Source organism: Rhineura floridana, chromosome 1 (assembly GCF_030035675.1).
Source record: "Rhineura floridana isolate rRhiFlo1 chromosome 1, rRhiFlo1.hap2, whole genome shotgun sequence".
Classification (NCBI taxonomy): domain Eukaryota; kingdom Metazoa; phylum Chordata; class Lepidosauria; order Squamata; family Rhineuridae; genus Rhineura; species Rhineura floridana.
In genome coordinates this window covers 277167184-277194045 of record NC_084480.1, presented here as the reverse complement: position 1 = coordinate 277194045, position 26862 = coordinate 277167184, and the positions used below count along the sequence as shown (strand labels likewise).

Below are 26862 nucleotides of genomic sequence, written 5' to 3'. Positions count from 1 at the left end.
TACTCTAACCATGAAGTTACTCACCTCTCTTAGTTCTTTGCATTTTAACATTTTAATATCTACTTTTAACACCTACATCTATCACTCACAATCTTAATTTTAGTAATTTTAACATTAACATCTTAAACAGCTTAATATTTTAACTGATTTAATACATTTATATACTTAACATTTTAGGATTGTGTCTGTCGTCCATGTGTTTAACTATGTTTAGTTATTTTGTTATATTGTTTCAATGTGTTTGATATATGTTTTTAATTGTATACTGGATGTTTTTATGCTGTAAACCGCCCAGAGAGCTTCGGCTATTGGGCGGTATAGAAATATAATAAATAAATAAATAAACTTGGCTTAATAAAAGATTATGTATTTGGCTTGTGGGCCAGCATACTTTGGGCAGGCCTCGTTCATCAGATTTCCCAAATTTCTTATGGTCCATGAGCAATTCAGCCTACCCAGTTACACAAGGGAAACCAGACTAGTCTTTCAACTGGTGTCATTAAAAATAGTTTCAGCGGCAAATAGTTGCAGCAGCAACAAGTGAATTAGCATGAATATATCACATGGTGTAAAGAAATCCTGCAGGGATTTTTAAGTGCTGCAGATCTCTTGCTATTTTGTGTTACTAGAAAAGCCAAGCATTCAAATTTTGCCCTGATTTTTGGTTAGCTTGCAACCTTTATAGGTAGCTGTAGCAACTTATAGCAGCTATCTAACATTTAAACCTGGACCTAAGTAAGTTTTCGCATTTGTGAGATAATGGCATGGTAAATGGACTCCTGACCTTAATCTCAAAACAAAATAGGCTCTGTTAAATATTCATAATCATCGTACTAGAGATATGCTTAGTTAAAATGGATAGTATTTGGCACAAGTTTCCTGTTCCAGCATGAATATGGCACCATTAAAATGGAGAGAATTTTAAACAGAGTTTGTGGTGCTTTCTTTCTTTTTTAAAAAGCACAACATATCCAGAAGATATAGGGCTGGGGTGCAAGTAATCAAGCATGATTAAGAAAAATTTGGACCAATGAGAGTGCTATTTTCCTATCCTGTTTTAAAGACTCGTTTAGTGTGCTAGATTTATGCTGATACTAGAGAATGCAGATAAGCATAGAATGCTGAAGTTGTGGGCTGAAAATACATTTTAGACTTTTTTATTGTCATAATCCTTCAAACTCTGCATCTTGGCATGCTTACCATAGCTATATAGAATCAGGTTTTGCCATTCCATTAATCAAAAGCTTATGGAATCCTAGGATATCACAGCAGCTTTCACATGGTAACTTGGCAATGTAAAATAGTTGGCATAGATCAGCTGTCACAAAGTTTTCTTTAATCACAGGAACACAAAACCAATTAATGGAGATAAGCCTGATAAAAGGCACTACTTATTTGCTGTCACTACTCCCGATAATGTAACTAGACTAAGTATTAGTCTAGTTGTCAGCTGAAACAGGGCCATCCCATGCCAAATTACGTTTTTTTTCTCCCTTTAAGCTTGGTCACTATGATGGGACAATTGTCTGAAGTGACAGAAGGCAGCTGTGAGTCATAGCAAATATGCACTTTTATTGCCTAATACTGACAAGACCAGGGGTAGCCACACTGGTGCCCTCCAGATGTTGTGAGTTTCAACTCCCATAATCCCTGACTATTGATCAGGCTGATAGAGGGTGATGGGAATTGTAGTCCAAGACATCAGGAAGGCACCATGTTGTATATCCATGGACCTAGGGTTGCCAGGTGAGAAGCATCCGAAAACCTGAGATTTTAGGGGCGGGCCCAAGTGATGTCACAGGGCGGGCCCAAGTGATGTCATGGGGCAGGCCCAAGTGATGTCATTAAGTATGATACATTAAGCATCAATCACAGTTGCTTGGAGCATACAATTTAAAAAAAATCTGACTGGAAATTAAGCTAGACATCTTACCTAAAAGATGGAGCCTGGGTAGGGAACATTTAATCTAGCCTACTTGCTTTCGGCAAGAAGGGTTTAAGTGCCTTGAGGCCAGGTCAGTCACCAGAAGGCCACTGTAGGAAGAAAGGAGCCTAGAGTTGTGGAGATGTTAGATGGGAGCATTCGGGAGTAAAGATGGATGCCCCTGAAGGCTGCAATTCTAAACACACATACTAAGGGACTAAGCCCCCATAGAACTCAACAGGACTTACTTCTGAGTAGATATAGTTTGGATTGTGCTGTTAGCGGTGGCCTTTCAGAACCAGGTAGAATGTAATAGGCAGACGTACACAGGAGCGTTGTAAAGAAGAACTTTATTTGTAGCACACAAATAAGTTCTATACACAGATAGAAACACTTACGCAGCACAAGCACTTTCAGCAACAAACTCCACATCAACTTTACTCCTCAAACCCCCACACTTGCTGCAATTACTATCCCTCTTTTATGGGCCCTAGGTTCGTAAAGTTAACCTCCTGCAGCTGTGTGGCTGATGCAACTTGAGCCTTCTGATTAGGCTCTTCATTAACCCTTTCTTTCCCTGTTAGGGGATCAAAAAATACAAACTGCAAGTCATTCATCCGGTAACATGTGCTGTTGGTAAACCTTGACTAGGGATCCTCTGCAAAGACATCCATATCCAAGCAGGGTTGGCAACCCCCTGCCTGGAATGCCCTGCCTTTATCTTTTAATGTGGCTGCTCCAAACTTCTTTACAGATTTGACCCTTCACTTCAGAAAGAGGTCTGAGAAATGAGTAAGAATAAGAAGATTCTCTACCCTTTCTGTCTGCATAGATTCCCTCATCCTTCCCCTGTGCCCAGCAGAAGCTCTGGGCCAGGCAGGACGCAGTGGCATCTCGTAGAGGACACCCTCCCCTTTCCTGGGGTATATGATTTGTCCTGGTCCAGAGCAGATTTTGGGGTGGGCACTCCCAGTTACTTATTTTTTCCTGTATGTTTTGGTCTGCTTTGATTTTGCATAGATGTCCTCCTTCATGCCCTGTGCCCAGCAGAAGCTCTGGGCCAGGCAGAATGCAGTGGCATCTCATAGAGGACACCCTCCCCTTTCATGGGGTGTATGATTTGTCCTGGCCCAGAGCAGATTTTGGGGTGGGCACCCCGAGTTACTTATTTTTTTCTACGTGTTTTTGTCCACTTTGATTTTGCATACATGCTCTCCTCCGTGACCTGTGCCCAGCAGAAGCTCTGTGCCAGGCGGGATGCAGTGGCATCACATAGAAGACACCCTCCCCTTTCCTGGGGTATATGATTTGTCCTGTCCCAGAACAGATTTTGGGGTGGGCACCCCCAGTTACTTATTTTTCCCTGTATGTTTTGGTCTGCTTTGATTTTGCATAGATGCCCTCCTCCGTGCCCTGCACCCAGCAGAAGCTCTGTGCCAGGCGGGATGCCATGGCATCTCATAGAGGACACCCTCCCCTTTCCTGTGGTATATGATTTGTCCTGTCCCAGAGCAGAGTTTGGGGTGGGCACCCTGAGTTACTTATTTTTTATGATTTTATGACATCATTATGTATTTATGATAATATCAGAAGACTGATTATTTTGATTGCATAATTGTATTGTTATTCTTGATGGGGAGAGTCCCCCAATCACAGTGATATATCATACAGGGTACCCCGACATATATTTTGGGGTTCAGAGACATGTTAAGTTTGGTTTGAAGTTGCTGTAGTTGTCAACTCTTCTTTTTTAGTGTTTTGAACTTTCAAGCAAATAAGGAACTGGGAACTAGGAACCAACTTCAGCATTGTATCAATTAAATAGATTAAACAGTCGCGGGGGGCGGCTGATGTTTTGGTGTATATCTTGGGAACCAGACCACCTAGAAACTTTTTTTTTTTATTGAAGCTGAGAGTCCGGAGATTAAGGGGTTCTAACCAGACAGCCAGTGGGCCCCCAAAAACCGGAGACTCCGGCCGAATAACGGAGACCTGGTAACTCTACATGGACCAGACTATAAACTGATGACCAAATCATTATGCAAGATGAGTAATGCATCATAAAAGGAGGTGTAAGCAAGGAAGACCTAATAATGCTATCAATTACCCAGTGGCTCAAGCTGAAGTGGCCACTTCTTTCCCCAGCTGCTCTTGCCTTGAGACAAGGTAGACACAGTCTGTCATGAAATAAGAGATTGAAGAATGCTACATTGGGAAAAATTAAGCCATTGATGAACCTGTTTTAACAATTATGAACAGCTACTGAAACCAAGACCCTCCGTGGCGTAGAGTGGTAAGCAGCGGTAACGCAGCTGAAGCTTTCCTCTGCTCACGACCAGACTTCGATTCCAACGGGAGGAGGAAATCGAATCTCCGGTAAAAAAGGGTCGAGGTCCACTCAGCCTTCCATCCATCCGTGGTCGGTAAAATGAGTACCCGGCATATGCTGGGGGGTAAAGAAAGGCCGGGGAAGGAATTGGCAATCCCACCTCATATATACGGTCTGCCTAGTAAACGTTGCACGTCACCCTAAGAGTTGGAAACGACTCACACTACAAGTGCGGGGACACCTTTACCTTTTTACTGAAACCAACACTTTTGAACTTTGAAGATCGTCTTACTTCTTACCCAGGGCCTCCTGTCTGTTCTGCACAACATAGGAAGTGGACCATTAGTGTTGTTACACCGACACTTTGGAATTCTCTCCCCTTAAATATTAGACAGGCACCATCTCTGTTATCTTTTCAGTGCCTACTGAAGACCTTCCTCTTTCAACAAGCTTTTTAAGTATAGACCTTATTCCAGTCTGCATCTGCATTGGAATTGCTTTTTAAAATGTTTTTAAAGTTGTTTTTTAAAGTTGTTTTTGAAATTTATTGTCTTAAGATGTTTTTAAAGATGTTTTGTTTTAAGATGTTTTAAAGTCCTTTGTTTTTAAGATGTTTTTAAATGCTTTTAGTGTTTTTGTTTGTTACCCTGGGCTCCATCTGGGATATAAATTTAATAAATAAAATAAATAAAACCATTATTTTAAGTATACTTTTGTACTGTACACTTCCTTGGGCACACTTTTTTTTAAGTGAAGGGAGATTCTAAAACACTATTGCTGTGTAAAACAAGTCTTGGGAGCCTTTAATCACAATCTAAATCCCCTGGTGATGGCTGGAGGAGGGGGTAGCACCATGGGGTGGTAGGGGGAATATATCCATGAAGGTCCAAGCTTTGCCCTAGCAGATGGAAAATTGTAGCAAGCAGATAATCCAAAATGAGGCATTTATGGCAGGGGTGGGGTACAGAGGCTTTGGATCCAGTAGATCCAAAGATCCCCAAGTGGTCTAGTTGCTCCAGCCTGGATCTAGCAGAGAAAAAAAAGCAAAAAAATGCCCCCATCTTCCGCCCTGGCCAGCACAAGGAGCAGAGATGTAGGGATGTAGTGGTGGATCTGGCGCTTCACCTCATCCTTCCCCACCACAATCTTCCTGTCTAGTATTTTAGATTTTTTTGGTTTAAGGATTCACAAATTTATTAAGGCACAAGCTATTTTATTCATGGAGTCTCAGACTCTTTGTTTTATTGGTGCTGTTTTTTGCTGTAATGTGGCTATCTTCTGGAAATTATTGTGTGTGTGTGTGTTTTAAATCATTATTTTATTTTTATGGAAACTGCTTTGAGCTTAGTGAAGTGTGATAACCAAATAAATAAACCCAGAAAAATGACCAGCCCACAATTATTTTTAATAGCTTCTTGGTCACACATATCTGCTGTTTTTTTTAACAACAATCCTTTATTAAGCTTCTCTGCCTATCTTCTTGATGATTCAGACTTGCTAGAGGCAATCAGTCAAGTGAGAGTTTATACGCTTTTTTAATTTAATTTATCATAGACATTCACTTTCTACAATTCTGGTAGCTATTGTTGTTCTAAGTGATTTCTAATTGTAATAATTTTTTTAAGCAGAACCAATTTGTTCACAATCTATGTTGGGCAACTGCATTTTTGGAATCAATGGCTTTAAAAACTTTGGCAACAAGAAAGAGATGCTGAACAGGTACATTTAATGAAAATCTGAAATGGATAGAGTTTTTAAATAAAAAATCCCCCACCTTCCCCATTTTGAATGATTCATTTTATCTTTACACTCCTAATCCCACTTTCCTTGCAAGCATTGTGCTTTCTAAATTGGGCACATTGCTGCTTATTAAACAGTAAACATAATAAAAGCAAAAGAGGAGGTTTTTGGTCTTTGTGTTGCCCACCAATTTAAACGTACATAAATGTCATTTTCTGCTAAAATGTATTTCATTGACTGATGCTGCAAATAAATGTGATATTTTCAGTGTTACATTTGAGTGCTCTAATCTCAACTAAATCATTTTTCCCAGGTGTCACCTCCAAGACAATGATTAATGACATACTAATAAAGCTCACTTTGGCAGTCTGAAACTAAAATGTCATTTCTATTGGGCATGAATAATTTTCAGCTAAATAGAACCTTGCAATGTTCTTGTTCAAGGACTTTATTTTAAAAAGTGTTTTAATGCAACTGAAGTAAAAAAAGAAGTGAATGTGAATTATCTACATGATGAAGTGATGTTTTTGTTGGCTGATTTCTCTCTTATTCTTTCTCCTGTGCTTTCTTGGACAACCTGGGTACAGTTATCAATCACAAGTTGTAATCAGATTCACAAACTCATCATGCAGTGCCTTTAGCTAACTGAAAACACATTTAAAATCATATATTTTAAAAAGGGAAGTAAATCCACTCTTAAAAGTTAGTGTAATTATTATAATTATTATAATTATAGCTCACATTATTTATTTGTCAACAATTTTTATACCACTTAACACCATAGTTTTTAAGGCGTTTATTTTCAAAGTGCTATATAAAATGCATAAAAAGATAAGCCCTATTCTATCATTTGAAATTTCATTTAGAAAAAAAAGAGTATTAATAATAATAAAAATGGGAAGAAACAGCCAAAGCAATTAAATGCAGGTTTGCTGAATAAATGTCTTTAGCAGTACAATCCTGTACATGTCTTTTCATAAATTCCATTGAATTCAGTGGGATTTACTGTCAGTTTGGTGTGCAGAAGATTTCAACCTTAAGGGGGGGGTTCAGCTGGTGGTGGCAGGGGAGAAGTAGAAAATATTTATGAACAAATATTTATAGAATTGTTTACCAGGTTATAAGGGCAATAAGACAAAAAGGCACCAGAATGTGTAATACTAGCAGAACCCAGTGGACCTGAAGAACTGGGCTGAGACAAGCAAAATGGAACAAACATCCAATCACAGGCCAATCAGCTACTCCAGTTGTTTTCATTATGACTCTCACTTTAAGCATTTTTCAGACAACATGACAACCATCCATATTCATAAATACAAGAGGCAACATACAGACAACAGGTGAGACCTCCATTCCTGAGTCCAATTCAAAGTGCTGGCACTTAGCCTCAAAAACAGCACAGCTTGGGGCCAAGGTACCTGATTGCCTATCTTTGTATGTGCCTGTCCATATGTGAAAGAGTCTTTGAATGTCCTCCTTCAGATTCCCCCACAGTTACAGATATGGATGGTAATGACAAAAGAAGAACATTCCTGCTGCCGTGGGGGTACATCTGCCTCCCCCCTTTTTTTGAAATAAGAATCGGGTGGTTTGTCCTGAGGAGGAGGGAGGTCACGTGGGGCCAGCTGACCAATCCTGGGGGGGAGGGAAGGCTTAAAAGTTGGCTTCACCTCCAACTCTCCCTCTTTGCTTGTTGCGGCACCCACCCACCCACCCTTAGGCTTCACCTGCCTGGATGGTTTGAATTTGAATAATTTGGTTGATTTGGCCTGCATGTTCTCCAAAAGTTATATTTTAATAAATATAACATCATTCCAATAAATGTGTCCTGAGTCTTCTTTCTGGGTGTTGGGACAAAGGCTCTTCTCGGTGTGGCCACATTTTGTTGTGGAACATTAGAAATGTAGGAAGTTGCCTTATACTGCGTCAGACCATTGGAATGGCAGCAGGTCTCCAGAATTTCAGGTAGAATTCTTTCCTCAGTCCTACTTGGGGACACCCCATCTTACCTGGTGGTTCCTCTGTGTTTTATCTGCAATGACAAATCCTGCTGCTGCTGAACCATTTGCTGCTCTAAATGCTGCTGCTGTTGTGCTATAGCATATATTTTTATTTCTTTTGTTGTAGTCTTGCACATGTCACTTGCTGCCTTCAGGACTCTGAATGGCTCTATCACTGGCCAGAGGAAGCTGCCTTATACTGGATCAGACTCAGACCATTGGTCCATCTAGCTCAGTAGAGGTGTCTATTCTTGATTGGCAGTAGCTCTTTTCCAATTTTGCCTGGATATGGCAGGTACTGACATGGGACCTTCTGCATGCAAAGCATGTGCTCTACCACTGAATAATGTCCCTTCTCCAATGCTCCACAGTATTCTTCAAATTATATGGAGTGTAGTATAAACTAGTTCCACAATATCATTTGAAGACACTGCTCAGATATTGTAACTGCTAGTGTTGGCCTTGAATGCTGGCAGAAGTTGAACTGCAGCATAAATGTGAAATAAATCATCATAGCATTGAAGTTAATGTGACATGGTTAATGTGGGGACATTGTCAACAACTGCTATCATGACTGGAAGCTAAGCTTTGCGCCCTTGGTGTACGGTATCATTTATGGGGCAGAGTGCCACCTCAGTCAGCAACAGGAGGGTGGAATTCCTCCTCTAGCCAGTGTGAGCTATTGTGGAACCACTTGTAGCCCTGGACAATCTCGTAGGAGTCTTAGAAGGGTGGAGTCAGGCCTAGGCCTATAAAAGCCCCTGGACTGCCAAATGCTGGCCTCTTTTGTGTGCCAGCTTTTCAACCCACCTTTGGTTTTAGAGCATTACTGAGCTGTTTCTAACTGGGCCGTTGGTTGATAAGGCTGGATAGGAATTTTTCCTCTCAATCAGATTGGCCCTTGATTGAGCAAGGGGAGCTTTTGCCTCTGTGGTTCACTGTGCAATTGTTTGGCGTTCTCTTGCTTCTTTCACAACTTTAGCAGAAATGGCATTAAGCAGGATCAAACATAAGGGGGGCTCCCATAAAGGGTCTAATGGGGTACTGGATGACTGCACCCATAGGTCAAGAGGGATATCGCCTCATCCAGTTCACAACCTCCTTCCCAATGGCTGGTCAGTGGCACCACAGATGCCTTGGACTTGTGCCCCACTGGGGTATAGTGCTGACCAACTCCCAAAGGGGGATTCCCAACCACTTGTTGAATGACTCAGCATTCCTTCAGCATGGGCTGCCAGAATGAAGCAGTTCCTTGCTCTGCTGCCATGCCAACCCCACTTATGTGCTTTAATCAATAAAGTTGTGGCCTGTCTTCACCCATAAGCTATTGTTGGCTGTTTTATTCTGTTGCCAAGGGTGATGCAGCATGCACCTGCCTCACAAGGTGGTGATAAGAGCATTATCCAGCAAAATTGTTTGATTAGTGCAAGGACGTTTAGCTGTGCAATGTAACTTTCTCCCCCCATGTGCTCCATGTGCACCCCATAAATCTGTAATGGTGATTTTCCTAACCCTCCAGAAGAGATTTGGGGAGGGCACAATGGGCATGCAGGTAGAGAAGGGAGAAAGGGGAAGTTCCATTGAACAAACAGAATCCTTGTGCTCTTGAAACTACTTTCCTGGATACTACTCATGCTTTCTAGGACATTTGCAAGAGTAACTGTCCTTGTTAGTTTGTTTTCACTCTACTTCTATTTTTTTATTTATTTTGACTTTGCCAAGAGAACATGGGGTCCACGATAAGCTTGCAGTAGTAGTTTAGTAGTGGTGATCTTTAGTTGGATCACAGGACTGAACTGCCTATATATTTTCTTATTCTATACTTATTTGTCTGTAGAGTAAATTCAAAAGTGCTCACCCATGTCCATATTCATTTTTGCCATTGCCAAAAATTGACTTGTTTTCTGGATTTGTTTGAAGAAAACTGCAACCAGAAAAGCTTAGTTAATCCTTGGAAAGAAAAATCCCATAGAGTGATGTATATGAAAAGTGACAAATCCTAGTACAGTCGGAGGAATTTTATACTGAAGGATGTAGACCCCCCATAAAAATTCAAATAGGATTTTTTTTAAAAAAATGGAGCTCCTCTTGAGGAAACAGCTCTTCTCTCCCCAAAGAGTTTTTGTTTAGAAAGGGGTCCATGAAAAATTGAAACACTTCTTGTACATCTTAAGCTACCAAGGATAGAAAAAAAGTGGGTTAGGGCACATAGAAATTCTAAACATTTCTATTCCAGCATGTGTGACCTTTTCCCCAGAATCCTGTAATCATAAAACTCATTTATGTAATTACCTCCCTCCCTCCCTCCCTCCCTCCCTCCCTCCCTCTCTCTCTCTCTCTCTCTCTGGATATTTGTCTTCATATTCTGTGAAGATTAATGCCTTCTGACCTTTAAGCATGTCTTATTATTAACCCATCCTACATGCTCTTAAATTCTGTATGTAGAAGAATTTCTTTCTCACCCAGTTGGATCCCTTCATTTGTGGAATGTTTCATTTTGTCTGGAATCCACTGCTGGTTGGAATAACGAAAGCTTCCCCACCCCTCTGTTAAGTAAATAATGAAATAAGTTCAGGTTCCCCACCCTTGTGTCACATAAACTCACAGCAAGTGACCATCTGCAGCAGAGAGTCCCAGTGCATCTGTAGAAGCTCTGTACATATTTTAGAATCCAGTGAAATCAGGGTTCTACAATGCATGGGGAGCCTCCATGGTCTCCATGGCAGACAGTGGCCTTCCAGGAGTTGAAAGGTTATAGGGATGGCAACAGAGGCAAACCTATCATGTTTGTCCCCACTCCTCTCCCACCCTATGAATTTGTTTAACATTTAAATGTTATGCCTGTTTAGTACTAATATAAGTAGCTGTCAGCAGGACAGGATGGGATAGCATTGCTTAGCTGGCTTTTCAATGCTAGGGGCACTGCCAGTTACTGAGAGGAAGAAGGGTGAAGTGGTAGGGAGCTCAGGGCAAGGCAGGTGCAGTGGTGGAGCAATCTGATGCTCCTGCTGCTGCACCCACACCATGCTGACTTCCCTGCTACCTTCTCCCTCTCACTGTTGGTAACTTAACATTGGGAAGCAGGTGAGCAATGCTGCCCCACCCTGCTGCAAACTAATTCAGAAGATACAAGTGAGTAGCATACAATGACTATCTACTTGCCTTTTCTATTTTATCAGAAATCCCAAACAGGATGTTATCTTCAGTCGAAAATGGCAACCTTATGACAGAGCTTGGAAAAGTTACTTTTTTGAACTACAACTCCCATCAGCCCAATCCAGTGGCCATGCTGGCTGGGGCTGATGGGAGTTGTAGTTCAAAAAAAGTAACTTTTCCAAGCTCTGCCTTATGAAGTTTTAAAACCAGTTAAGACAGCTTCTTTTTAAAAAGTGCCTCTTATTTCACCATATGTTTCAGGGTTAATTATTTTCCACTTGAATCTAATAGAATTAGTGCAAATGGCAAAGGAAGCAACCTATTAAATGACCTGTTTGTCTTCACTGGCCAGATGTAGAATTAATCTTCCTGCTAGAAAGTAATTATATGATTTGTTTTTCCTTAAGAAGGTGTAAACCCACTCCTGAAACAGTTCACAGTCCTGACCTCTAAAATTATTCACTGGAAGATGCCAAGCCATAACATTTAATTGTTATATGATCATAATCATACTCATGTGCATGGTTAACCATAACAGGGAACCCTCAGACACAGGAAACCCACATTCTTTTTACTGCATATGTTCCTATTCTTCTGAACGCTGATTGAAAGAGATACTTTTTGAGTGTTAAATCCTTAATTACATGTTCATTCCCAAACTATTATGGTAGGTATGTAAAGCTGATGTTTTTTAACCGTTCTGTAAAAGAGGAAATTTTTAGCAAAGGTAACTTTTTTCTTCCCAAGCTCCACCTACCAACATTGCCTTTTCTACACATACAGTCAAGGTTCAGGAGCCCCACCCTATAAGAGGTTGTTCACACATTACACTGAACACATATGTGTATGTAATAGTTGGAAGAGCAAATTATTATTATTATTATTATTATTAATTACATTTATATACCACCCCATAGCCAAAGCGCTCTGGGTGGTTTACAGCAGTTAAAACAATAAAAACAAATATACAAATTTTAAAACACAAAAACCAATTTAAAAAACACAATTAAAAAGAATTTAAAAAATTTAAAAACACATGCTTAAATGCCTGGGAGAAGAGGAAAGTCTTGACCTGGCGCCAAAAAGATAACATTGTTGGCGCCAAGTGCACCTCGTCAGGGAGATCATTCTATAATTTGGGGGCCACCACTGAGAAGGCCCTCTCCCTTGTTGCCAGACTCCCAGCTTCCCTCGAAGTATGCAGCCGGAGGAGGGCCTTAGATGTTGAGCATAGTGTATGGGTGGGTTCATGTCAGGAGACGCGGTCCATCAAGTATTGTGGTCCTAAGCCGTTTAAGGCTTTATAGGTTAAAACCAGCTCCTTGAATCGAGGTCAGAAACATACAGGCAGCTAATGCAAGCAGGCCAGAATCGGTTTTATGTGTTAGAACCATTTGGTCCCTGTTACCAATCTGGCTGCTGCATTTTGCACAAGCTGCAGTTTCTGAACCATCTTCAAAGGCAGACCCATGTAGAGCACATTGCAGTAATCTAGCTTGGAGATTACCAGAGCATGGACAACTGAAGTCACGTTATCCTTGTCCAGATAGGGGCGTAGCTGGGCCACTAACCAAAGTTGGTAGAAGGAACTCCATGCCACAGAGGCTACCTGGGCCTCAAGTGACAGAGATGGTTCTAGGAGAACCCCCAAGCTACGAACCTGCTCCTTCAGGGGGAGTGCAACCCCATCTAGGACAGGTTGGACATCCACCATCCAGTCAGAAGAACCACCCACTAGCAGCATCTCAGTCTTGTCTGGATTGAGCCTCAGTTGATTAGCCCTCATCCAGTCCATTGTCGCAGCCAGGCACTGATTCAACATATTGACAGCCTCGCCTGAAGAAGATGAAAAGAAGAAATAGAGCTGTGTGTCATCAGCATACTGATGGCAACACACTCCAAAGCTCCGGATGACTGCACCCAACGGTTTCATGTAGATGTTGGACAGCATAAGGGACAGAACTGACCCCTGTGGAACCCCATACTGGAGAGTCCAGGGTGCCGAGCAATGTTCCCCAAGCACCACCTTCTGGAGCAGACCCACCAAGTAGGAGCGGAACCACCGCCATGCAGTCCCTCCCACTCCCAACTCAGCCAGTCTTCCCAGAAGGATACCATGGCTGATGGTATCGAAAGCCGCTGAGAGATCAAGGAGAATCAAGAGTCACACTCCCCCGTCTCTCTTCCGACAGAGGTCATCATACAGGGCAACCAAGGCTGTTTCCATACCAAAACCAGGCCTGAAACCCAACTTAAATGGATCCAGATAATCAGTCTCATCCAAGAGTGTCTGGAGCTGGCCTGCCACCACTCATTCAAGGACCTTGCCCAGAAAAGGAACATTTGCTACCGGCCTATAGTTATTAAGATTTGCTGGGTCCAGGGAGGGTTTCTTCAGGAGTGGTCTCACTACCGCCTCTTTCAGGCAGCCAGGGACCACCCCCTCTCACAGAGAGGCATTAATCACTTCCCTGGCCCAGCCAGCTGTTCCATCCCTGCTAGCTTTTATTAGCCAAGAAGGGCAAGGATCCAGCACAGAAGTGGTTGCACAAACCTGTCCAAGCACCTTGTCAATGTCCTCAAGCTGCACCAACTGAAACTCATCCAAGAAATCGGGACAAGGCTGTGCTCTGGATACCTCGCTTGATTCACCTGCTATAACACTGGAGTCTAAGTCCTGGCGGATGCTAAAGATTTTATCCTGGAAGTGCCTAGCAAATTCATTACATTGGGCCTCAGATGGGGCCAGCGTGTAATAGCCCGCAGGCAATTCTGAAGAGCTCCACTGGGTGGCAGATTGATGATTTGATAGTGGCAGCAAAATATTGTTTTTTTGCTGCCCTCACTGCCCCTAAATACAGCTTACCATAGGCACTTACCAGTGTGTAACTGCATCCACCAGGAGTTTGTCTACATCTGGACTCAAGCCGTCTCCTATATTGTTTCATCGCTCTCAGCTCTGGGGTATACCATGGAGCCGTACGTGCTCTACACAGGAGAGGGTGCTCAGGAGCAATCATGTTAACCTCCAAGGGCGTCACCACAAAATGGGTGACACCCAGAGCCATCCCCCTAGGCACCGCTGGGAAGCGGGGCAGGCAGGCAGAGAGCTGCCCTGCCCGCGCTAACATGTGGAAGGCGGCGGTGGCCACCGCGGTGCGCAGTGGAAGAGAGGAAGCACGCACAGCTGTGGAAGGCAGGGGGGAAGAGCAGGAAGCTAACAGGGCATCTTCCCCTGCACCTCCCTCCCTTGGCTGGAGAAATAGGGCACTGCAGAGCTGCAACCGTCTATTACCTCCCCACAGCCTCTTGCCATGGATCTCTTACCCAGGGATCCACACATACATGGTGTTACCCCTCCCCTGCAATTCCCACGCCGGTAGCCAGATCTTCCTCCCCGGACCAGCACCACCCCGCCCTCTTCCTCCTCCTCCTTCTGTCCCAAGGAAATGGCTGTACCCGCGGCCAGATCCATGCAGGACAGCGCCTTCGAGGTGCCTTGCAGTCCTTGCTGCCGCACCGCTGCCGCTGTGACTACTCCCGCACCGAGTGCTGCAATCAAGCCGAGCGAGCGGCTCGCTCTGGCTCTCTGCCTCTGCCCTGCACACCCAACTCCCGCAAACTCCTGCGTGAGAGCAGAAGCGCGCAGCTCTTCACCCCGCTGCTCGGCCTCGCCATCGCTCTCCGACCAGCCAAGATGTGGAGGGGGGAGGGAGAGAAAGCCTTCCTCCTTCCCTCCACCACCATCCAGATCCCCAGCTGACTAGATCCGCCGGCGATCCTTCAGGACACTTGCTTTTTGCCAAGGTGACAAATTCATTAGTACTGACATTAAATGATGTTGGATAGGCTGATGATGGGGGCTGAGGAACAAGTCTTTAGTACTCTAATGGCTGATTAGCATCACTTGGAAGTGAACCTGATCAAATCTATGAGGTGTGGCTCTTTTATATATGTTCTATACATTTAAAAACAGTTTAAATAACACTAAAGTCCATATGAATTCTTGAAAGGGGTGACTGACTTCATTCCTTCCATTTCTTTGCAGTGTGACACTTTTAATGTAGACCTGCTTTGGATCTAATGTATTTTTTTACACTCCTGGAAACAGGCATTTCCATTTTTGATACTGTTTAAGTGGCACTATTGCCATGGGTTTGATTTACACCTGTGTATTATTACTATTACTATTACTATTATTAATTAGATTTATATCCCACACCTTCCTCCAAAGGAGCCCAGGGCAACATGTATGACCAGTTGCTCTGAATTTCTCTGACAGATTGATAAACTGAATCCCCAAATCCTCCAGGAGATATTCTCACAGAGTTTGCTTGTGGATAGCTTAGTCACATTGTTAATCAGAAGGGTGATTTTACCACTGACTTGTTGATGCTCAGCTAGACATCCTCACCCATTGCCAGGGGCGTCACTAGGGTGGTGCAGCAGGTGCGGGCCGCACCGGGTGACACCAACCCTAGTGACGCCACTGTCAACTGCCCGGGTCATTTCTGCATTCCATAGTTCAACCAGGATTTTGACAGGAGGGCCAGCCCTATCAGCCGGAAAACTCCCCAGAGCTCTTTGGAAACCATCCGGATCCATTAGTCTCTGGGGGTGGACCAGCTTAATAGGTCCCCCACCCTTGCAGAGGGGAAAAGCCACCGTAAGTCTAAACTTCAGCAAGCAGTGATCTGTCCATGACAGAGGGACTGATGTAAGGCCCCCCCACATTCAGATCACCATCTCCATGTCCAGTTGCAAAACCCAAGTCTAGTGTATGCCCTGCTACATGTGTTGGGCCAATGGCATGTTGGGACAGTCCCATGGTTGTCATGGAAACCATGAAATCCTGCGCTGCCCTGGATAAGGTGGCCTCAGCATGGATGTTGACATCCCCCAGAACCAACAGTCTGGGGGATCTCAACAGTACACCTGAGACCACCTCCATCAGCTCAGCTAGGGAGTCTGTTGGGCAGTGGGGTGGGCTGTACACCAACAGAATCCCCAGTCTGTCCTGCTGACCCAACACAAGATGCAAACACTCCAGATCAGTAGTCACATGGACAGGGTGCTTGCAGAGGGAGATGGAGCTCCTATAGATCACAGCAACCCCCCTCCCCGACCCTCAGATCTACCCTGATGCTGAACCAGGTACCCTGGCGGACATAGCTGGGAGAGACTGACTCCTCCTTGCTTGCCCACCCAGGTCTCAGTTATACATGCCAGATCAGCTGCCTCATCCACAATTAAATCATGAGTGAGGGAGATCTTATTATGTACCGATCTGGAGTTTAGGAGCAGCATCCGGAGGTCTGAGAGCTGGCTAATAGGGCAACCAACAAACCTGCGGGTGTGGGGAGGACTGGAACAAGGCACAGTTGTTAACTGCCTGGGACACATTCCCCTTACCTGGCAAGTCCTCCTCACAACACCATATCTCCCTCTACCCGTCACTACACTAATTGGGACCCCCTCAAGTCTCCCCGCTTGGTTCTGAGTCCTCTCTCCCAGGCACATGACTCAAGACCTGCCAGTCCCACAAAAAGCCAGGAAATCTACAAAGCAGGAGCCACCTCAGCCAGCCAGCTTATCCTCAGGGAAGGGATAGGTGGACAAAATCAGCAACAGCTGGCTGAGTACTGGGGGCCTGGTCCTGCAAGGTGTGGCAACCTGCAGCCCAGAAGTCCAAGAGGGAGAGGGCGGTGGTGGTAGTGAAGCAGCAGCAGCGGCAGGCAGGCCACTGCAGCAGATGGCTCTCCCTCTTCCCTGGGCAATGGTAGTCCCCTTCTTCCTGCAGGTCCACAGACAAGCAAATTGGCAGTAATAATAGTGTCAACCTGGGCGACCTGCACTCAGGGAAGGGGACACACTGAGAGTATTTTGCTCAAGGTCCCTGCAAAAGCTGAAACTAGCACTCCAACACTTGTCAATGAAACAGTATATGCACACAAATAAGATGAAGCATGTACTCCAGAAACGTGTGCTAAACGTTTGCCCCACCAACACCCACCTTTGCAGAACATTTCTTCCCTAGTGAGGAATTTATTGGGGGGGGGGCATGAAATTCACAGCATGTTTGGGTGGTGCTTACTTTTTAATTTTTGTTAATATAATGTGACAAGGATTTCTATTCCCCACTTCACTTAAAAACAAAGTCAAGCGGCTGCTCAAACTGATAGCTTGTCATAGGACTTGGCAGCCCAGTTACTAGGCACTCTGAAAATGTATCAGAATGCATCTGGGAATTGCATATACAGCAGCAGTGAGGAACCTTTTGCATCCTGAGGGTTGCATTTCCTTCTGGGTCACTTTCTGAGGGCCACATATCAGTTGTGGGTGGGACTAAAGGCAAAAGAGGGCAGAGCAATAAATGTAAATTTTATCTCAGCACAATAGTCTAGTTTCTACACACACTCCTTTCTATCTTCCATTTGGACAAACAAGAGGCATTATCAGAATTGAAGGACACATTCCAGCCTGGCAAAAACACTTGGGGTGCAAAAGAGGGCCAGTGATGGTTGTGGGTTGGGGAGAGTTCTGGGGACAAAGAGTCCTGGAGGGCAGCCTTTGGCTCCTGGGCCTGAGGTTCCCCAATCCTGCTATGTAGCATTGTCTTCAATGGAATTCTGGGGACATTTTCAGAGTGCTTGGCAGCCACACTGCCAAGTTCTGGCACTGTGTTTTTAAGTGAAGGGGAAAACAATCTTGTATTAATGTAAGTGAAAGTAACCTCCCACATCCATCTTCAGGAAAGCTTTTACGCACCCTGGAAATCTCTCAAATCTGGCTGTGCTGAAAGGTCAGCTCTTCCTTAGTTTCACAGGCTATTGTAGTCTATACTAAGGAAGCTACATTTCTGTGGAATTAAAATTCTGAAAGTGGAGATTCATGAACAGTATGAGCTACGCAAGCATTTCTGTTTTTCATTTTGGGAACTGGATAGCAGGGATGCTGAAGATTGCCCAAAAACATTTATTTATGTGACAATAAAGGGACCATAGCAGAGAATAACGCCAAGTCACGACATTATCTCAGCAGCACATTGGCACCCTAAATCCTCATTCCCTAATTGAGAATCTTCTTGGCATTAGAAACTGTCGACTGACTGGCAAACGTTCTCTAGAGTTAAATTAATTTGTGCAAACCACCTTGTTCAGCTATAATTGCTGTCTGGTAGCAGAGTGTGTCATGTTAATATTCTTTACTTCACAAGCAATAATAAAAATATATCGTATTGTGTACACATGTGTGGCTACAGCAGGAACAGTGGGAAGAATGCTTCTGTGGAGTATTCAGAGTACACAAAATAGAGAAATCCCCGTTAGTACACACTTGTTCCAGAACAGGCAAGAGGACAGCTTTTGTACCCTTAGTAAATACGAAGGAAGTAGTCCTTGACTATTGTTTAAATCAGGGATGGGGAATCACAGATCCTCCAAATGGAGCCCTCCGGGCATCTCTGTCTGGCCCTTGGGACTCTCCCTGGTTTACACCTCCTGCTCAGCCACATGCACACTCCCCAGGCCACATCCCTCACTGTCCTGCTCTGCACCCTCCTTGAGAGTTTTTACCTGGCTGGAATATGTTCTGGAACTCTGATAAGGCTTCTTGCTTGCCTGGATGGAGAATAGAGAGGATTGTGTGATCATCTGTAAAACCAGCTTACTGTACAAAGGTGAAATGTACATCTGTTGCACTGCCCACTTTTGCCTGTACCCTGCCCACCACTGGCATGTGGCCTCCAGAAGGTTGTCCAGAAAGGAATGTGGCTCTTGGCCTGAAAAAGGTCCCCCACCCCTGTGGAGAGGCCTACTTGGGCCTTTGTGGGTGGCCTGTGGCTAGTTGTGCCTGTATGAGCAGCCAGCCTGTGGCCTAGTTGGGCCTGCAATAGAGGCCTAGTTGAGCCTCTGCAGGTTTTCTGTGGGAGAGGCCTCGTTGGGCCTTGTTGAGTGGCCTGTGGCCCAGTTAGGCCAGCGGAAGAGGCCTAGTCAGGCTTCCGTGGGTATCTTGCAAGTGGCTGTCAGGCCTGGGCAGATTTTCTTAATTTTTATATACTTGGGTCCCCCCCCCTCGCTTTCACTCCTTTTTATTGGCATTGGGTCCGGGGTGGTTGTTAAGGGGATTCATGTGTAAAGGCTTTCAGCGAAGCTGACTCTAATTTAATCTACCCCTCCCCCAGTTATATTGTCTGTTTTATTATGTTTATTATATTTCTCTGCTTTATTATGTGTCCAAAGAAGGCAAGACAAAAGAAAGGGGTCATGGTAGTTAAGCAACCTGTCAGGTGCTCATCCACTCCTGTCCCATCTTTGGATGAAGATGAGGACTTGGGTATACTTCATGCTCTGCTTTCATGGACTGAGGCATTGGAAAAGGGTCAGCAGACACCCTCCTGATCCTGAAGTGGGGCCGAGTAATAGACCCCCAGCTAAAAAAATCAGCTAGTATAGCTTCCAAGACTAACATTAACCATTATTTGGTTGCCAGGGTAGCATGGCTGGAAGAGGGAGCAACATGCACATTTTCGGCGGTTCAGGCAACTCCAGTTACATCTTCATCAGCCCCAGTGCTGCCTCCAGTGAAGCCTGCAGTGAATACACCTGCCAGTCCAGCACCTTCACCGTCTGGGGGCATGGTGGCTCCCCTTCTTGTGCCTGCTGTGGCACCCGTTGGGGACCCATCAGTGTCTGCTGTGTTGGCGATTCCAGGCAAATCCACTGCCACAAGTATTACACCTAAATCAGCCTCAGCTTCGCTGACGGTGACTCTGCTGGTGCAGGCTACAGCTTTTCCCTCACAATAATTGGTATACATGGGTGGGGTTCTGGTACCTTCACAGCCTCAGCTCCCTTGGCCATCTATAGCTGTAGCCCCATGGCAGCCATTGGTGACAACAGTTGTACAAACCACACAGGCCCTTCCTTTGCCTTCAGGTGTGTGTCCCAAAGGGGACTCATCTCTCCCTTTCGGTGACCCCCTGCAGGCCACTAAGGAAAAGATATGGTGTGGTGAGTACTTGGACATTTTCACACTGCTCTTTCAAGAGTCAGAGGAAAAGTCCAAGGTTGGGGAAGAGACGAAAGATAAGGAGACAGCTAAGAAAAAGAAGGTCGGCTGCATTTGGCTTAACTAGCTTAATGCATATACAGTATACATGTGGTGGTGGCCAAGAAGCTGACCTTGTTATAGCTATAGGAGCTGGTGGGTCACCTAGTATTTGCTTCCAAAGTGATCTGTCCTGGCAGGCCATTTCTTAGATGCCTTTGCGATGCCATAAAGGGTGTGTGCTCCAGGTTTCATTTTATCTGAGTGTCAGTTGGCATGAGCACAGATCTGAGCATGTGGCTTACCTTTTTGAAGGAATATAATGGTATCTCCTTCTGGAGGGATGAGCTGCTCCTCGAGGCAGAGCTACCAGATGCTCAAGGTGGTAATGTCAGATGCTGCAGGAGGACTGGGATTTAGGATTATCTTTTGGGATCAGTGGTGCACTGAGCGCTGGCCTCCGGTGTAGATGGTTGATGGTATCATCATGGACTTGACATTTTGGGGTTTTTTTCCAATTGTGGTGGCAGTACATTTATGGCCGTTGTCTTCCCAGAACTGTACTGTTAGATTCTGGTGTGGCAACCAAGCTATTGTGTGTGTGGTGAATGCACATACTTCCAGGACAGTTCAGGTGATGTGTCTGGTATGGGCGTTTGTCTTACAATGCCTACGTTATAATATCTTGTTTGTGGCCAGGCATGTTCCTGGTCTACAGAATTGTGTGGCTGATGCCCTGTCTCTTTCAGATGGAGTGTTTCTGGGAGTTGGCTCCTGGTGCATTCCCCGATCCGGTGCTGATGCTGACCCACCTTTGGAATCTTGGCAGAGGCGCAGGCTGCAATTGAATCTGCACTTGCTCCAAGTACTGTGAGGGCTTATCAGCACAGTGGCTCAGCTTTCCAGTGCTTTCATGTGTCTTGGGGCTTCCCTTTGGAGTGGCCCATACTGATAGGACATCTTATTCAATTCATAGCGTCTCTCAAGGCTGACGGCAGGGCAGTTAGTACCTTAGAAGGTCATTTGTTCACTCTTGCCTTCATGTCTAAGGCGGGTGGTCTCCCTGAGTTCACTTCTGACTTTAGGATACGAAAGGTGCTTGAGGGTTGGGCACGTTCTTGCCCCGTGGTTCCTGATAAGTGCGGGCTTTGTACTCCTAACATCTTATTGCAGCTTTTGCCCAAGTTCTGCAACTTATGTTCCTCTGTTTATGAAGCTGTTTTGTTCACAGCGGCCGCCCTGGTAGCATTTTATGGGGCATTTTGCCCAAGTGAGTTCCTGGCTAGTTCAAAGCAAGATGTGTCTGGTAGGGCTTTGGGTCTGAGTGATCACTGATTGTCTCACTCCTCTCTTTACCTCACCTTGCAACAGTCTCTTTACCTCACCTTGCAACAGTCTAAGGCAGGGGAAAAGTAATCTCATTGGGCTTTTCCCCCCTCCTGAATTTGTGTCCAGTCACTGCAATGTGGGCTTATTTATCAACCAGGGCAGCGGGCCAAGGCTATTTGTTTTCTCACCATGACGGGTCCACCCTCACCCAGTTTCAGTTCTGGGCTATGTTGTGGAAAGCCTTTTTGGCTATTGGGCGAGATCCTGTGGTGTATGGTTTGCATTCTTTTCGGATTGGGGCAGCTTCAGAGGCACATGTTACCAAATTCTTCCAAGCTACACAGGAAGTGGATTGGACTGTGAAAGACCAACCAAATGGTGTTTTGCATTTTGACAAATTTGTAGGGCAGTACGATATATCAGAGAGGAGGTCTGGTCTCATGCTCCCCTGGTGCATTCACTATAGCTGCCTGATTTCCCTGCTTTTTAAAGTTTGATAGAAATATCTGTGGGCTATAGGTTACTTTCTTAAACTGCAAGGTTTTTTGCTTATTAGTGAATTATTGGAAAAATTATAATGGGCAGAGAACAGAGCCCCCAATCAAAGGGAAAATTCTCCCCATGTTCATCTGAACCCTTTTAGAATCTCTCTGTGGACCTTGGCACTCAACACATAAGTATGGGAAAGGAAGGAGCAGGGCAGACAGGCAAGCATCTGTTCCCCCTACACATTATTCTGAAAATGTGGAGAGGGCTATGATATCACTCTTGAACATTATGAGATCAGAATGAAGTTTGCTGCATGTGTTCAGGTTGGAATTCTACACTTCAACTTTGTCCACCAGCAAATTATCTAAATCCATTTGGTGGCAACACTAGAAAAACAAAATATATTGGGACAGGGGTTATAGAAGTGGCAAATTGCATTGCAGGAGAAAAGGTGTGTCCATTTGTGAAAGAGATGTAACAGTATCATTCACTTTAATGCTCCCATCAAGCATATTTTCTTTTAAGTCAGTCCTATTGATTTTGATGGAATTAACTTTCAAGTAAGTATGCTCAGGGTCATAAGCAGTCTTATTTTAATTTCTACTTTATGATTCAGTTGTCATTTTTATGTGAAAAGTACCTTTCTTTCAGGTAGCTGCAGGGGGTCCAATAAACTGGAGGTGGAGCCAAGCTACTTGTCGGGGGGGGGCAACACTTTCCTCCTCATTCCTCGCCCCAGTACACCTATACACTAATTTTCAAGTTGAGAAGAAAATACATACATCATAACCAAACATCTCCTTTAAAGACATTGGCATGAACATCGGTGTGCATGTCCAGTACACAATTCTAAGCTCATCCTACACAACCCCTTTTCAAGGGCCGAGGAAAGAGGTAAAACACAGAGACTGATACCTTCTTTGAAAACTGAGTTATCACTTTGGAACTGAGAATGTATGATTATACCAAACTGATTATTCTGCTCATAGTTTCATTGCCTGCTAAATTGTATGCCTGAGACCTTGGCCTGTCATTTTAGCTATTTACAGTTTTATTTTAAAAGCATCCATGCATTTGGTCATACCTCTTTCTAAGAATATTACAGTTTCATTAGGACTAATTATTATTATATTATAGGAGTGATGGGTTAATCACTCAGTCCCAACTGTGACATGCCACAGAATTCCATTAAATGCAGGGGTCATGAACCTCTTTAGGGAAACAAACACAAATGCCAAATATCTCTACAAGCAATATTAGATTTTTCAATGTCCTTTGATAGACACAACTGTAAAATCCATTTTATTTAATCATTTCTCTTTCAGGCTAGGGTTAAGGATGCTTTGTAAGTTATAATATCATTTCATGTGACATTATGTTTAGTAAAAACTATTCCTCAATTATGTGCCAAAAGGTGACATTGGGCACCTTTTGGCACATAATTGAGGGATAATTTTTACTAAACATATCAGAGTTGACAGATCCTGATGTTTGCAAATGTTGCTCACTGAGAAATTTTAAAGATGGGCTGGGTTAGAATATACTATGTCAACCTTCTTCAAACTGGTGTCCTCTAGATCAGTGTTTCCCAAAGTGTGGTACGCGTACCCCTGGTGGTACTCGAAAGGGTTTCAAGGGGTACGCGGCTGAATGTGTTTTTTTGTACTTTATCATAGGGTTTTAGTGGCAAAAAACATGTGTGTGTGTTCTTTTAAGAGAAAATACAGTTCTTGTGATTTCTCCAGTTTCTCACACAATCATGTGAGGGAAGATCAATATAATAGTGGTTTATCCCGATGTTATTCAACGCGTAGTCTCTTTCGCTTTCAATGCATTCCGTGTCTTTTCGTGCACCCCTCCAGTTTCTCATAAGACTCGGACTCCCTTGCAATGACTTTGGCCACCAAAAAACGCTTCTACAAACAGACAAATGGTGCCACAAAGATATTTATGTGTATGCTCGACTACAAAAAATGTTCACACCGGGGAGCGGGGAAGTGGGTTTTTTTCTCTATCTTCAGCCCTGCAGTGGCCATCTCGCCAGCCACTTCCCTCTTGGGGAATCTCCCGCTCTTCGGCTGCAGAGTGGCTTTTCCCCCCATCCTGCCTGGTCTGCCCGCTCATCAGCTGTGAATTTTAGGTGGGAAGTTTGAATCCCCTGCCTGCTCTTGGGCTGCGTGCCTGAGTGGCTTCCCAGGCAGGATGGGGAGAAAACCACTCTGCAGCCAAAGAGCGGGAGATTCAAACCTCCAGCCCAGGCAAGCGCTGCCTCTGTAAACCTGCTGCATGCTGCATGATTTTCGGCTTGGGTTTCCGGTTTTGGGGGGTTGCCTCTGGGTCTCCAGCTAACTTACCTTAATCTCCGGATTCTCAGCTTCAATTTAAAAAAAAACTAAGTTTCTAGGTCATCTGATTCCCGAGATATACACCAAAATGTCAGCACCCCTGCGACTGTTTAATCTGTTTTTTAACCGATCTGTATAGCAGCTTTTAGCCAGAGCTTGGAAAAGTTATTTTAAACTACAGCTCCCATCAGCCCCAGCCAGCATGGCTACTGGATTGGGCTGATGGGAGTTATAGTTCAAAAAAATAACTTTTCCAAGCTCTGGCCTCTAATCCCACCCTTTCAGGATTGCAGCCAATAAGGGGAGCCAGGCTTGTGATTTGTTGACCCAGGTAGTGCTTAGGCTTCATTACAATGTCAAAATGGTTGTTTTGAGGTCTTCAGTTTGAGTAAGTAAGAATATAGTAATATATATAATACCTTACCCCTCTCCCAATTACTTTTGTGACAGTTGGGTACACCAGTAAAATCAATGTCTCAAAAGGGGTACGTGCATGTTGAAAATTTGGGAAACACTGCTCTAGATATTGTTGAACTACAACTCCCATCATCCATGACCACTGGCCATGCTGTCTAGGGATTATGGGAGTTGTAGTCCAGCAGTATTTGGAAGGCATTAGATTGAACTAGGCTACATTTTAGAATGTGCATCAGGAGTCCAAGCTTAAGAACATAAGAAGATCCCTGCTGGATATGGCCAAAGACCCATGCAATCCAGCATCCTGGCCTCACAATGGCCAATCAGACACTTGTGAAAAGCCTATAGGCAGGACTTGACTGTAACAACACTCTGCTCCTTTGTGATTCCCAGCAACTAGCATTCAGAGGCATACTGCCTCTGACAGTGGTGGGTGAACATAGCCATCATGGCTAGCAGCCGTCGATAGCCTTATGCTCCATGATTTTTTTCTAATTATCTTTTATAGCTGTCCAAATTGGTGGCTAGCATTACATCCCAGGGGAGCAAATTTCATACTTTATGTGCTGGGTAGAGAAGTACTTTCTTATACTGTCCTGAATCTTCCAACATTCAGCTTTTTGGATGGTTCTGTATTCTAGTATTATGAGGGAGAAAAACTCCACACCATGCATATTCTCATACACCATGTCCCCCAACAACATATACTCTAGCCTTTCTTGAAAGGGGAGTTGCTCCAACCCTTGATCATCTTGGTTGCCCTTTTCTGAACCTTTTCCAGCTCTACAACATCCTTGTTCAGGCGAGGCAACCTGAACTGTACACAGTGTTCCAAGCGCAGTTGCGCCATAGATTTATATAATGGTACTGTGCTATGTGCAGTTTTATTTTCAGTCCCTTTCCTAATGATCCCTAACCTGCATACTGAGTTGACGTCTTCTTTGAGCTTTCCACTGTGACCCCAATGTCATTGCTGGTTAGTCACCAGACCAATTGGCATTTGTTTAAAATTTTCTTGAGTAGCCAGTCATTTCAAAGATTGTTCTGTACTGCTTTTATAATTTTTTTTAACATTGTCAACAAACAAAACCCCGGACAGGAAAAACTTCAAAGTCCCAATGTTAAACAAGAAGGAGCAGACAGCATTGGGTATCAACTATTTAGATATATATTCAAGCTCAATGTGTTTTGAGTCAGCAGGACTCTTTCCCAAGGGCAATCTATAATAAAATAAAAAACAAAAACACATTAATAACCCTAAAAGGATAAGACTTTTAAAGTTGAGATAGTTACAAGACCAACAACATACATTGTTGAATATACCTGCATCTGTGTTGGAATAGCTTTTAAAGATGTTTTTAAAGCTTTTTTAAAAATGTTTTTAAAGATGTTTTGTTTTAATACATTTTTAAGTCTGTTTTTATGATGTTTTAGAGTGTTCTTAGTGTTTTTGTTTGCCACCCTGGCCTCCTACTGGGAGAATGGCAGGATATAAATTTAATAAATAAATACTGTATATAACAACACATTAAAATTACAAACCATACAAGTGAAAACAAACAATAAAATATAAAAGTTCAGAAAAACAGAAAGTATTCCCAGCACAGTTTACCTTGAAAACCTTGACAATAACTTCTGCTGGAATATCCGAGCAAAGCGCAGGCAGATTCCCTACTAAGTGGAATGCAGAAGAACTTCCTTAAGAACCTTGAAAGCTACTCCAGGTGGGTCGACTTAAGTAATGATTAAAAATACAGTAATCCAAACCAATTTGGACACAAGATTAATTTCTAAAAAGTAAAATTATAGTACATTCAAAAATAGCCTGCTCCTAAGGCATATCCAAATTAATTGTACTATTATTCTATTGCTGTCCTGGGCTCCTATTGGAAGGATATAAATCTAATAATAAATAAAATAAAACAAATATTGGCATGACAGTTGGAAGTGCTCATTCAGATTTCCCAAAGAGACAGACTATAGCAAAGGTGCAAATTCTAAGTCTTCATTCATACCAACAGGAAATAGGCTTTTGAGCTGAAGAATCCAAAACAATTCCCTCTGCTATAAAACCTTTGTGTCTGT

General features: G+C 43.7%; 1 long non-coding RNA gene across 1 annotated transcript; it reads right to left on the bottom strand.

The window, feature by feature from the left end:
• Nucleotides 1–6471: 6471 nt before the first annotated feature.
• Nucleotides 6472–26470, bottom strand: LOC133375448 (uncharacterized). Its single transcript, XR_009760233.1, has 4 exons — nt 26390–26470; nt 22656–22766; nt 9852–9917; nt 6472–6570 (listed from the first exon to the last, which is right to left on the bottom strand). It is a non-coding gene; the product is annotated as an uncharacterized LOC133375448 (long non-coding RNA).
• Between the last annotated feature and the right edge of the window lie 392 nt (nt 26471–26862).